General features: G+C 53.1%; 1 long non-coding RNA gene across 1 annotated transcript; it reads left to right on the top strand.

Moving 5' to 3' along the window:
- LOC110261649 lies at positions 1,568-5,636 on the top strand. Its single transcript, XR_002346084.1, has 4 exons — positions 1,568-1,895; positions 3,839-3,897; positions 4,334-4,402; positions 4,950-5,636. It is a non-coding gene; the product is annotated as an uncharacterized LOC110261649 (long non-coding RNA).

The following is a 9,032-nucleotide window of genomic DNA, read 5'->3' on the forward strand; positions in this document are numbered from 1 at the left end:
ATCGCGTTTTTACATGTTGTAAAACTTACAATAAGCCTGCCATTTTCTTCCCAGTAAATATGTCTTATTATCCAGCAGAATAGTTTCTTTGTTCAGAGGCTGAAGTTAGAAATTTCAAACATGGCTCATAGGCCCGCGTGTGCCCCGCATGGCGATGGGCTGCTTCTAAAGTCGCACAGGGCCATAAAACGTTCCTCCAAAGAGGGAAACCAAACCCCCATGAGGTTTCTGGAACACAGCTCTGCTGCGGCTTGAAAATTAGGTCTCAGATGAGTCTAAGCCTTGCTCCCGCTGAAAGGGCTAACATTTCTAATTGCATTTCTAATTATTTTAGGCCCGTGTGTTGAACAGAGTCCAGTCCAAATCTTTAAGATCAAACCCAGCCCCTGCCTGCCACGCTGAGCGCTGCATGAACACTGACCTGCGTTTTATTCAGCTTTTTAAAAAGCATAACAGACATCGGGCAAAAGAGCGTCAGAGCCCTCACCTCAGCCAGTCCCTCCACGGAGCACTGACCCCCCCTTCTTCTTCACCTTTCCAGAGGCTTACAGCCTTTTTTTATCTTTTTTTTTTTTTGAGGGGGTGTCTTTTTGTCTTTGTAGGGCCACACCTGCGGCATATGGAGGTTCCCAGGCTAGGGGTCCAATCCCAGGTGGCTGGCCTACACCACAGCCACAGCAACGTGGGATCCGAGCCGCATCTGCCACCTACACCACAGCTCACGGCAATGCTCCATTCCCCAACCTGCGGAGCGAGGCCAGGGATCAAACCTGCATCCTCATGGATGCTCGGCGGGTTCACTAACTGCTGAGCCACGACGGGAACGCCAGCTTTCGAGATGCTGACAGCCTTAGCGCCTGGTTGTGGACAAGCCCACGCAGGCTTCATGAGGCCGGGTGTCCCCCACACAGCAGCCCAGGGCCCTGTCCTGGTCAGTTCTTGACTCCTCCAGATTTTAGGGGACTGGGGAGAACGCTGCAGGGCAGACAGTGCATTTCTGTGTGTCTGAGTTGATAGGTTTTAGTTTCTCCGGGGACCCGTTAAGGGCCTTTGATTGGAAGCCTCTCAGGTTCCCAAAGACCCAGCCACCACCGGTGTGTGTGGTGGGGGTGGAGGGGGGACAGGAGGGGAGGGGCTTCCTTCCCCTTCCCCGGGGGAGGGGCTGCTGCCGTGGGGCAAAGTGAACCTTCGTGCCCAGCTTCGTTCCTCTCTGTTTCCTGAGGTCGTAGCAGTCTAGGTTCCAATTACATTCCCACAATAACGAGCCCGTTACAGTAAGTGAACATTTTCAAGTGCAACCAAATGAGCATCCACTGAATATGCTGGCACCTAGTCATTTTCCTTTTGCAGAAGGAAAGAAGCAGACTCTGGGTGAAAAGAGGTCGTCTGTGACAAGTCAGAGCAAGGATGAGAATGCAAAGGTGTTTAGCATGGCTCCTGGCCTCGGTTCCATCAAGGCTGTGGGGACACAGATCTGTGGAACTTTCCTGCAAGTGCCGAGGCTCCCTGCCCAGACCGCGTCAGGCTGGCCGTGTTTCTAAATAAAGTCACATTCTGAGGCCCCAGGGGGTTTAGACTTCAGCATGAGTCGGGGGAGGACATTCAGCCCGCAAGGCCCTGGAGAGTCAGGGTCTGCCAAGGACCCCTGCTGGGTGCTGCCCTGACTGCAGGGCAGGGGTCCTGTCAGCCGGGAGCCCAGACCCCCGAGTGGGGACACCAGCCAGCTTTGCACATGTCGCAGGAATTTCAAGCTCAATCCAGCCACTGCTTCTAGGAGACACTGAAGCTCCTGGATTGAAGACCTGCTGTCCGGCCACCCTCGGAGACCCGTGGCAGACGTGGAGCCAGCAGGAAAGAGCAGCCCCCTGCCCTGGCACAGGCTCCGGCCTCTCCATGTCAGTCCAGGGGGCAGAGCCCGACGCGGTCAGCAGGGGAGGCGGGGGTGGGGTGGGGTGGGGGGTTCTGCAGAGCAGAGGGCGGGGGTGGGGGGAGGGAGCTTCGGGCAAAGCTCCCCCTCTGGCCACTTGGCATCCAGATGCACCATCCACTGTCTGAATCCCAGCCTTGCGCCCAGAATAGCTGTGTCTCCACCTGACAAGGAGCCACAGTGCTGGGAACAAAGCTGTTCCCTCCTAAGGGGGGGAAAAGCGGTGCCCGCCGCATCCCTCAGGGAGGCAGGCTGTGCTCCTCCAGGCGATGGAATTTCTCCTCAGACGCAGCGGCAGGCCCACCAGAAGGTTCCATCCCTTACAGACTAGCTGGTAAATTTCCCTCCATCAAAACCTGTATAAAATGACAAGGGCCCAGAGGGGCAAGAAGAAGAAAAATTGTATATACAATGTGTAATGCATAAATTATACTTATAAACACATGTACTATATAAATCACACACACACATCAGATAAATATATGAAAAAATGTGCCACTGGAACCAGAACTGCTGCCCTTCCCATTTCTGTAAATGATCATGAGACCATAGTTGCATATTTTTAAGTATCTTTGTTGACATATAATTTATGTATCATAAAATTCATCTATTTAAACTGTACGTGCAATGGTTTTTGGTACGTTTACAGAGTTAGGCAACCACCACCACAAACATTTTAATCACCCCCAAAACAGACCCTGGACAGTCCACTCGCCCCCCGCCCTGTTCCCTGGAAACCGCTAATCTCCTTTCTGTCTGAAGACATTTGCCTGTTCTGAAATTTTACATTTTGTCTCCATGAAATGATACAATAGCGGTCTTTTATGACCAATGTCTTTCACTTGGCATGACGCTTTCAAGGTTCCTGGTTTTTCTCATAGTTGATATTTATACTGGCTTAGTCACTGGTACAATGTGTAATAATAATGCTTCTTCTACGGAGTTGTTCTGGGGAGGGAGGGAGTTAATGCACATGAAATTCTCGGGATACTGCCTGACAGAGTTAGTGCCTCATAAATTAAGCTATTATTGATTGTATTGATTGCTTCACCTGGTATAGAAATACTTGCAGAGATAACATTAAAAGTTTCCTATTCTGGCCTTACTGAAACACCATCAGATATTTTTTGGCTCTTTTTTTTTTTTTTTTTTAAGGGCCAAACCCGTGGCATATGGAGGTTCCCAGGCTAGAGGTTGAATCGGAGTTCAGCTGCTGGCCTACGCCACAGCCACACGGGATCCGAGCCACGTCTGCAACCTACACCACAGTTCACGGCAACCCCAGATCCTTAACCCACTGAGCAAGGCCAGGGATCGAACCCAAGTCCTCGTGGATACTCATCCTGGTTGTTACCACTGAGCCCCACCGGGAACTCTCAAATATTTTTAAAATATAGCGTCTTCAAAAGAAAAAGTAGTGAAGTGAGGGTTTTCCTTGTTGCGTCCTGTGTGGCCTCTGGGTTCATTACTGTCGCCTAGTTCAGCTGCGACACAAGGTTGTCCGGCAGGTGTCAGACCCACTCGGAAGTGCATTCTTATATTTCTCTGTGAAACTCAGGTCCCCCACGGCGTTCTACATATCGGAACTAAAATGTGTATTATCTTTATGCCTTTCCTGTTTTATGCTTTTTTCTCCCCAAATAATCTTACCACGTCTGAGGCTTTGTCGCACTCATATGAGAAGCTAAGGGTGTGTTCAGAGTCCTCTCAGAGAGAAGGACTCAGGCTAGAAACCACCTGAAGACGGGGACTGTTCTCCTTGGGTACACTTTTTGTCAATTTTTTAGTAGCTTTTAAAAAATTTAACAATATTGCCCCAAACGCCTCAATACGTGGCCTGGGATCAGATGACCAGGTCCCTCTGCAGGCCCACGACCCCCGCATGTTCATCCTGGGCGGCTCTCTCCCCAGCTCCCGACTCCTGAATCTCACCCCCACCGAATTTCTCGAGGATGAAGCCTGCATCCAGGGTGAGTGTCCCCGCCCGTTAAGGGGCCACCCGCCTGCCGGTTGCTGGGGAAGCTCGGGGGTCTCCCGGCTCTCCCACGCCACACCTTGTCAGGGGACATCCTTCTGGCTCCACCTTCCTGTGACAACAAACCCAGAATCTGACCCCTCCTCACTGTGGCCACCCCCCCCCACCCATTGCTTCCTTTTCTGGCCTCTGCCTCCTGCAAACAGCTCCCTAGGTCTGGGGTCTGCGGCCACGGCCACCTTTCCCGTCGCACCAGTCCTCTGCTCCAAGCCTGCTCCCCGTCCTCGGGGAGCTTCGAGGTCCCGGGATCTGCCTGCCGTGCTGAGCACTTACCTCCTGCACGCCAGCTCCAGGCCCCGTGTGGTCCAGCTCCGCTGGTTCTCAGCATCGCCCTTCTGCCCAGAATCCTCACTAACTCCCACCCCTTCCAGGTTTAGCTCAATGTCAGTGTCGCCTTCTTGGAAGCTGCTCTGCCTACTCACTCCACGAATGACCTTCAGGTGACCTTGCGCTTCCCTCCCAGCCCCGACTTTGCACCCATCCGCCTTCCTCCCCTACGTGTGAGCTCCCTGGGGGCAGGAGCTCGGTCTGCGAGGCTCACGGATGACTCCTGTGTATGGAAACAGGGTCGGGCCCACAGCGAGGGCTCCCAAACCGTGCCAACAAATGAACCAACAGGACAGGGCGGTCATCACGGGTTTGGAAAAAATGCAACCTGGCAGTTGAGAGTTGTTTTACTTGGGGTGAAATTAGGACATAAGCCCGGGAGACAGCCTCTCAGGGGTCCCGAGAAACCGCTCCGAGGAGGCGAGGGGGGAGCTGGGGTCTATGAGTTTTTGCGACAAAGGGAAGGTAGCAGGAGCAAGGGGTTTAGGGATATAACGGGACTCACAGGAAACCCATTGCTATGGGAAGACGTCAGGTCTGGGCTCACAGGACTCGCCCTCCTCAGGCTGTCCTGAGTGCCCTCAGGGTCACCGGCCCGCCCTTGGGAGCGGCTGTCCTCACAGGTGACCAGACATCTTGTGTTCTGCCCACTAACTACAGCCCAGGAGGCAGCACCTCGGGGAGCTCTGAAGCACCGCCCCAGAGAGGCGGGGGGACATCACGACGGCTGCTGCCAGTCACAGACAGCGGGCATCGCCGACAGATTTCAGTGCTTTTCGAGATAGGACGAGATGCAAAATTGGGCTCAAAAACCCTTCTCCTAAAAACATCTAACTCTCTGAAGACCCAGCTGTTCTTCCAGCGCTTCCCAGAGCACAGAGGGGCCCTCCTGGTCTCCACCCTGAGCCCCAGTCAGCGGGGCCGCGGGCGGGTCGGCAGCTGCGGTGGCACGTGATTTAATCCATGCAGGGCTGATGGCAGGTGCCGCGGTCGCAGTCTTTCCTAATCTTCATGTGTCCCCTCTTCTTCTGATTTTGCACAGAACGTGATTACATATAGTTGGATATTTCCGTGACTAATTCAACGTGTGTGTCACATGTTATAGCAAGACCTGAGCGCCTTTCGCCGTGACGGGCCCGGGAGCAAATATTCTAGGTGTTGGAGGTCACGTTCTGTCTCTTAGCTTGTGGGCTGTTTAAAACGCGCAGGATTATGATTAAGATAACAAGTACCCCATCGATGGGCCAATGAGCTATTTCCAGTCTCAGCGATTATAAGCTGTACAGCTGACATTTAACTAATAAATTTTGTCTCTTACATTTACTTCAAGTTTTTTCCTGTTTCATTGTTTTTCTTATAATCTCTTTTCCTTTATTATTCCTTTCACTGATTAAGAAGTAAATGAATGATTTCTGTATGATAGCTTAAATTCATTATTTGTCTTCAAAACCAGTCTACCATTGATATTTTAATATGAAAATTACACACAAGAAATTTGAAAAAGAGAAAAATGTAAAGAAAACACAAGTCACTAGAAGATGTGACACAGAGTGGCCATGTTTCACGGACTTTTTCCGATCGTTTCTCTGTATATGCGCTTTAGAAAGAATCAGCCACATCAAGATAATGCTGTATGGACACAATCTTGAGTCTTGAATTTCCCCCCTTAATCATGAGCGTGTTTTCCAGTAAAACCAGTTACATGCCTACATAATGTAGCGTTATATAGTCACTTATAACTATTATATCTATTTAAGCTACTGCCGTGTTTTACACAGTTTTTCTGAATTTCTGACTGCTTTTTCAGATCGGTGCCGGAAAGGGACTGTGCTTTTCTGGTTTCCTCTCAAGAAAGGCGTTTCCAGAGGGTGGGCGATGCTCCGTCCTCTGAGCTCAGCAGGGCCTGCACACCAGGCACAAGGGGAGACGGCGACCAGCCGTGGTGCTAACAGCCCCGGCCCTGTGGACGGCTCCGGCCCTTCTCTGGCCGTCCTGGGAGGGCCGTCCAGGAGCACCGCGTTCCCGTCAAATGCTGGTTCAGGTCTTGGCTCTGTCATTAGTAGTGGGGACGGTGGCCAAGTAATTTCCTTATTTTCCTCGTCCTTCCGGGGGCTGCTGTGGGGCGGGGGTGGCAGGATGCAGGCACGTGCTGCCCAGCAGCTCGGGGAGCATTGGAGTGAGAGGCAGCCGCTCCGATCTGTTCATCCTCCGAGGTGGTTCTTTCTCACACACACACACTCACACACACACACACTCCTTAATTCTTTTCTTTTCTTTCTTTTTTTTTTCTTTTTTTTGTAAAGTTTAGACTTTGGTAACTTTTCTCAGCTCGTTGCATTTTCAATTAGATAAAGTTTTCCTTACTTTTATCCTCCGGCGTTATTTTTGGCGTCACCTCATTGCCGCTTTATTACAAGAAGGCGTTGACTTTGATCAAGGCCTCGGATCTGTTCTGACTCACAGTGGAGACGGTCGTGTTGGTGCCCCCGGGCCTGTGAACCGGGCAGCTGAACGGGTGGCTTCAGCCGGGGAGGGGAGGTGGGCGTGATGGGACCAGGTGGGACCAGCCCTGTGGCCAAGTCAGCGCCTCCCAGAGGGGCCCATGTCCAGGCTGCGAGCAACCAGCCAGGTGGGGAGCCCTGAGGAGGCCACTCCCGGGGAAGAGAGAGCAAATGGGGAACTCGGGGAGGAGGGGTCAAGGCCCTGTGGATCTGACCCCCAAGCTCCCCATCGGGAGGCGCAGAGCCTGGGGGCGCTGAGACACATCCCGCCACCCCGTGCCCGCCTAGAACTGGCCCGGCTTCCCTCTCTCCCTGAACTTCTCTGGTGGACTGTGGCCAGATTGCCTGGTACTCCGTGTGCCTTGTGCTGCGTGCTTCTGTCAGGCTCCTGGGGGTCCCGGGGGCCGGGGTCGGGGTCGGGTCAGCGACACACGATGAGCCCTGCTGACCGCACAGCAAAGGCGGCTCTGACAGCAGGTGGAAGGTTGAACTCCTGTCTCGGCTCAGCGGCTTTCCCCAGATTCGCAGGTCGATGGTCTAACCCTGCACTTTGGGAGGAGACTGAACTTGGACGCGGTCTGCATAGGGGCAGCTGGGGAGGGTCCAGCGTCCTCACAGGGAGAGAAGCCCTGGGCGCAGGAGGGACAGAGACGGGAAGCCCATAAATGTCAGGTGAGTCCCCCCACCCGCGCCTGTGGGCTCCACACAGCGCCACAGACCGGTGCACCAACCAGCCACCGCTGTCCTCCCTGGGTCACTGCAATAGCACTCTTGGACAAAGTGACCTCTCGGCGGTCACTGTGCAGCCGAGCAGCCAGAGTGCTGGTTAGGTGTGCACGCATCTCCCTGCTGCAATGCCCCTTTGCTGGATTCTCAGAGGACCCGAATCCTGGCCGTGGCTTCCAGCTCCCCCTGCCCCCCACCGCCGGGACCAGTGCACACCTGCCCCTCACCCTCATCGCCCCCTTTGCCTCAGCTCCGTGCGTGCCAGGTGCCACCAAACGTCCCTTCCTGTGCGCGGGGGGCAGGGGGGCTGTTGTGTGACCACCTTCCTCCTCGAACGTCCATTTCATGTCACAGCGTAACTGCAATTACTGTAAATAAGAAATTGTGAAATTGGTTATTCTGGTGTGTTTTCCCCCTAAATCTGTGCTAGTTGTCGGAAATATGCTCTAATCTGTGCTGTTGCATTTGGTCGCCCCTCGCCACGTGTGAGTTCTGGGATGCGGCTGGTGCCAGGTGTGGTCTTATTCACTTAAACTGAAACTCAAGTAGCCGCGTAAGGCCACCACCCCTGTGTTGGCTGCGCTTCGATGGACACAGGCTGCCTGCGCGTTGGTTCTCTCTCCTCGCCAAGCGCCGGAGAATGCAGAAGTGAACTGCACTAAGTGAACCTGAGCAAGGAGGCTGTGTGTTTCACACCAGCAGTCCTGTACGCAGACCGCGGCTCTGACTGGTCCTCAGACTCAGCAGAACAGACTCTGCTCCTCGTCCTCTGGGTCACTGGTGAGAAGTTTCCAGGACACCCTGGGCGGTGTATCCACTGGTTAAAATCCACTAACCTGCCCACGTGGCGCCTTGACGGGAATTGCAAGACCCAATACTTTTTAGACCAAGAATGGCATTGTTACTGCAATAAGGGCAAAAGGAAAGTTGAAGAGTTTCCATTGTGGCTCAAGGGGTTGAGGACCTGCTGTTGTCTCTGTGAGGTTGTGGGTTCAATCCCGGGTCCCACTCGATGGGTTAAGGATCCGGTGTTGCCGTGGCTGTGGCACAGGCTGGCCATTACGGCTCCAATCCAACCTCTAGCCCGGAAACTTCCATATGCTGCGGGTGAGGCCCTAAAAAGAAAAATAAAAGAAAAAAAAGAAAATTTAAAAGGAATGAGAGACTGCTAACTAGGTAAAAACTCGAAAAAGCGAATACAGTTCTTCAAAGGCGGGGACAAAATTGTTGGCTCGCATCAAAGATGGATAAAAAGCAAAGCCAGTTTTGAACAGCGGGGTCGAGTCAGCGCAGGCGCCTAGAGCGAGCTCTCCGCGGGGATCGTGAGCAGGCTCCACAGTGGGGTCCCCACCGGAGCCCAGACCGTAACCCCCCCGTAAGGACAGAGCTAATTTCTAAGGAGCTGACCACACACCGTCAGGACATTCAGTTGAACTTGAGTTTCAGATAAAGAAGTTCAATCCTCTCTGAAAATGACCTGCATTTCGTGTATTTTATTTACTAACTCTTATAACCC

Source organism: Sus scrofa, chromosome 7, assembly GCF_000003025.6.
Source record: "Sus scrofa isolate TJ Tabasco breed Duroc chromosome 7, Sscrofa11.1, whole genome shotgun sequence".
Classification (NCBI taxonomy): domain Eukaryota; kingdom Metazoa; phylum Chordata; class Mammalia; order Artiodactyla; family Suidae; genus Sus; species Sus scrofa.